General features: G+C 30.2%; 1 long non-coding RNA gene across 1 annotated transcript; it reads left to right on the plus strand.

Moving 5' to 3' along the window:
• Window positions 1–2,324: 2,324 nt before the first annotated feature.
• On the plus strand, window positions 2,325–2,886 carry LOC108358172 (uncharacterized). Its single transcript, XR_001846724.1, has 2 exons — window positions 2,325–2,505; window positions 2,593–2,886. It is a non-coding gene; the product is annotated as an uncharacterized LOC108358172 (long non-coding RNA).
• Window positions 2,887–4,236: the final 1,350 nt, after the last annotated feature.

Here is a 4,236-nt window from a genome sequence, read left to right on the forward strand (position 1 = left end):
AAAATGAAATCGAAGATTGTCTAGACATACTATTATATACTCCTCCGAAAAGAATAGAAAATGAACAAGAAATGAAAGAATTAATAGAAGGATACCATGACTCAAAAACAGCAGGCCATTGCGGCATAAGACGATGCATAGGAAAACTCAAACAAAAATATGTGTGGAAAGGCATGAATAAAATGGTTAAAGACCATATTAACAAATGTAAAATCTGTAACGAAGTAAAAATTATTAAATATACAAAAGAAAAGTTGACAATAACAGAGACACCAAATACATCATTTGATGTTGTAACAATAGATACAGTTGGTCCTCTTAGACCATCCAATACATACAGATATATACTAACAATTCAATGCGAACTTACAAAATTTGTAGAAGCGTTTCCTTTGATAACAAAAGACGCAGTGAGTGTAGCAAAAACAACAGTAGAAAAGTTTATTTTAAAATATGGTTGTTTTAGGAAGTTAAAAACAGACAAAGGTACTGATTATACGAACGAATTATTGACAAATATCTGTAAACTAATGAACAAATAATAGACAAAATATCATCAACACCATACCATCATGAAACTTTAGGTACAGTTGAAAGAAACCATAGAGTTTTAAATGACTTCTTAATGACAATGGACGGGAAGGATAACTGGGATGAACTATTACCATACTACACATACTCGTACAACACCACTCCACATAGCACGACTCACTATACACCATTTGAATTAGTATATGGTAAATTATGCTCTTTACCTTGTGAAATTATTAAAAGCAAAGAATCATTCAACAATTTAGACAATTAGACAATTAGACAATTCAAATTAGACAATTCAAAATTAAACTAAGATATGCACATAATCAAGCACAAGAAAATTTGTTAAAAAATAAACAACATAATTCCAATACACAAAAATATATTAACAAACCAAAATTTAAAACAGGAGACTACGTATATTTAAAAGTAGGAAATAAGAAAAAATTAGATAAACCTTTTAAAGGTCCTTTTAAAATTATATCACAAAACGGATCTAACAGTACTATAATTATGGACAATGTAGAAAAAGAAGTACACAATAATAATTTAATAAAAGCTAGAAATATGTAAAAGTATATAAACATATGTAAAATTATAATATAAAAATAATTTTGTCAATTATGATTACAAAATCATTTTTTTTATAGGGTAAGGGTGTTGTGTGTCTACAAATAATTAGTTAGTTAGGTCAGTAATGTAAACACGCATGTGACTGCAATATTATATAATAACGTTCTTAACAACAACGTTAAGAATGCAAGCAAAAAGAGTTATGACTCATATATATGTCACAAATTGGGCAAAGCGTTAGCGGCCACTTGCTTTGTAGAAACGATCATATTGCAGCTTGCACATGTGGGTCACTTTTGTGAAGACATTTGTAGTGTTGTATTTTCTCAAGACGATGAACTTTGTAGAGCAACAATTGGTTTCACAATTGATATTTCTCAATATATGAGAAGTCAATATGAATTTAATTAGAGTAAAAGAAAAGCAGTGAGACTTTACTACAAGAACATTTAGAAAATGCAAAACTACAAAATAATAAATTATGATTGGTCACAATATGAAAATTTTGGAAAAGTAACTTAAAATTGGGAGTGTCTTAGATTTAAGGAGAAATGTAAAATTTATTATAAAAGCAGTGTCTGTGCACTGAAATAAACAGACTTGTTTTGAATCAAGAATCGGCGGCATTGCCTCGTTTTTTCTAACTTGTCTCATCAATAAAAATAGGCCTTGAGGCCATCATCCTTTTAGCGTGGCTCGCTTAAAAGCCAAAAGTTAAAAATACTTAAAAATAATAATATACAAAAAAAAACATAACACGGCACTCAAGTCCCTGCAGTTTTTCTGGTGGCGATTTCTACTCAAAGACTAGTTATTTAACTAACGCAATATCTCTACGTACTTCTCAAGGTCATAAGTAATGCATAAAAGCGATAGTTAAATTATTTTCGGTATGCTACTGCTGCTTTTTGTTTGTATCTGGCGCCACTTGCTTGTGTTTTTTGTCTGTTGGTAGAAAGTGTGCCATGGAAAACGAGATTATCCCGTTATTTCTAATTTTTTGTGTACTCATTTTTTCTGAATTTCTCAGTTCAACTGAGTCAGTTGATTTGTCGTGGTTGCAAGCGTCGGTTCAATTGTTGCGTGCAAAAATAATTAAAGTGGGTCAATGAGTAAATATAACTAAAATAAACTAAAGTTGTAATAATTTTACTAGAATAAGTTAAAATGAGTAGCAAAAGTTATTTGAGAAGATTGATAAAAGCTGAAAGGAAAAGTACTTAGAAAAATTGCTGACCGTAGGGAAAGAAAGTGCTAACAGTTCAGAGATAAGTGAAGGCGTACTGAAAACTTTGAAAAATATAATATCTGAAGAAATCACTAGAAATTACAATATAGAAGGCGTTCATGGCAAGAAATCTTTAAAAACCATGGCAAATTTTTATTCTGCACTATTGGGTAAGGAAAAAAAAAATTTTTAAACCGTAAACATATGTATGTTAGTTTGAAAATACGAGCTAATAAACCTCATTTTGTCTTCTTCAGATTCCATTCCTATTAATGAAAATTGCAGCGGATCAGCAGAAACACAGCTTAGAAAAGCAATCCAATTGCAGAAAAAGCGGCATTTTAAAAAGCTTGCAAACACTCGCACCGAATAATTAACATATGTATATGTAAAAGCATAACGCTTACAAAAGTGAATTTATAAATTTATTTTATTTTTATTAATTTATTTTACTTATTTTTTCCGATACACAGTGCCGGACAAAACTTTTGGCATAGAGAATTTTTCGTAATATATGTAAAGTTTTTCATTCTAATTTATTTTCGAAAATTTTTTATAAAAATATAGTTTGTACTTCACCAAAGAACATAAAAGCCAAATCTCTAAACTTTGTGCAAAACTCCGGAAAATTAAATAAATTTGCATACTAATTTGCAACTTCCTATTCAGATTTTTTAGAAAAATTCTAAGTATGCAGCTTTATAGCCCATCTAATTTTAGTATAACAAAGTGCAAGTTTGAAGTTGCTAAAAAATCGCGTAGATTTTTGGCTTTTTTTCACTCAGGTTCTTCCATACAAAGTATATTCGACAATTATTTTTTGTATGGAGAACACCTTCCAATAAAAAAAAATGTCAAAAAACAACACAATTTTTTAGGAACTTCAAACTTGCACTTTGTTATACTAAAATTAGATGGGCTATAAAGCTGCATACTACATAGAAAGTAGCAACTTAGTATGCAAATTTATTTAATTTTCCTAAGTTTTGCACAAAGTTTACAGATTTGGTTTTTATGTTTTCTGGTGAAGTACGAACTATATTTTTATAAAAAATTGTCGAAAATAAATTAGAATGAAAAACTTTGCATATATTGCGAAAAATTCTCTGTGCGAAAACTTTAGTCCGGTACTGTATATAAAACTAGTTCATATATATTAAAAATGTAATCAAAACCAAAAACAAAAAAATGCCACTTAACATGTGAAATGTATTTAATTTTTTTTAAGACTAAATAAAAATAATTTAACTTGATTTAAAAAAAACAGAAAACTGGTTATAATAATTTGCCCCAGTAGTGAAATTCTTTACTCCTATGGACTGGCGAACTCTTTGCTTTCTGTGGCTATGAAATTAGATAACCTTTCGTATTTAGCGAAATTGTTTAAGGAAATAGTTTATCTTCTGATGCATGCGAAATATATGGTATTTTGGAGTAAGCGAAATAGCTAGTGCGGAGTAATGCAAAGGGGAGACAACTGACCCCTTCGTAGGACATGTCCACGTTAAATTCGCCAGTTGAATACATGTAAAGGAGATTGGCGCGGAACTAGTGGTGGTTCTTGGGGGCCAGTGTTATCGCTAGTACAGAACTAGCTCCAGTGAACTGCAGGGGTACACAATACATTGACAAAAACGGTACTAGACTGTCTCGCTTTGATTTCGGAATGCTTACACATTGAGAAGTTAGCTTACTGCCAATATAGAAGTATTACATATATGGGTAAACCTGGGACTGCCGCCCCAGTGATGTCTATTATGGTTACTGGGTGTTTTATATAAATGTCTTGTATATAAAAATGTGTATATAAAAATGTCTTGTGCAAATGAATATTTAACATTTTTCATGCGAAAAAACGCAAATGAAAATTGTGAAAATTGAATAAATAAATAAATAAATAA

The sequence above is a fragment of the Rhagoletis zephyria genome, unplaced genomic scaffold, assembly GCF_001687245.7.
Source record: "Rhagoletis zephyria isolate East Lansing unplaced genomic scaffold, Rhagoletis_zephyria_1.1 Rzeph_scaffold_00219, whole genome shotgun sequence".
In the NCBI taxonomy this organism is placed as follows: domain Eukaryota; kingdom Metazoa; phylum Arthropoda; class Insecta; order Diptera; family Tephritidae; genus Rhagoletis; species Rhagoletis zephyria.